This window comes from Macadamia integrifolia, chromosome 11 (genome assembly GCF_013358625.1).
Source record: "Macadamia integrifolia cultivar HAES 741 chromosome 11, SCU_Mint_v3, whole genome shotgun sequence".
Classification (NCBI taxonomy): Eukaryota; Viridiplantae; Streptophyta; class Magnoliopsida; order Proteales; family Proteaceae; genus Macadamia; species Macadamia integrifolia.
Genome location: NC_056567.1, coordinates 26,054,082 through 26,054,624, shown reverse-complemented (window position 1 = coordinate 26,054,624; position 543 = coordinate 26,054,082).

The following is a 543-nucleotide window of genomic DNA, read 5'->3' as shown; positions in this document are numbered from 1 at the left end:
TTTGTCACCATCTGAACCCCTTTCATTCGTTCTCCCTCTAGCTACCAAACCAACACCATCAGATTTATTGGTAGTTGTCAACTCATCATCAATCTTTTGCTTACTTTGCAGATTCGTTTTGACATCCTCAATAGAGATTGTCTCTCTACCATAAATCATGGTATCCCTAAAGTGCTTATAAGATGGAGGCAGAGAACATAACAATAATAGGGCCAAATCTTCATCGTCTATTTTAACATATATCATTTTCAAATCAGTAACAATAGAATTGAACTCAGATATATGGGATTTAATAGAAGTACCTTCACCCATATGAAGGGTATACAGTTGTTGCTTCAATCTCAACCTATTGGTGAGGGATTTGGTGAGGTAGAGGTTCTCTAACTTCACCCATAACTCTGCAGCCGTTTTCTCTGAGAGAACTTCCTGTAGAACATCATTCGAAAGACACAACTGAATCGCTGAAAGGGCTTTATCATCCAAATCGCTCCAATCATCATCGGACATACTTGCAGGTTTCTTCGCCTTCCCAAATAGGGTTTT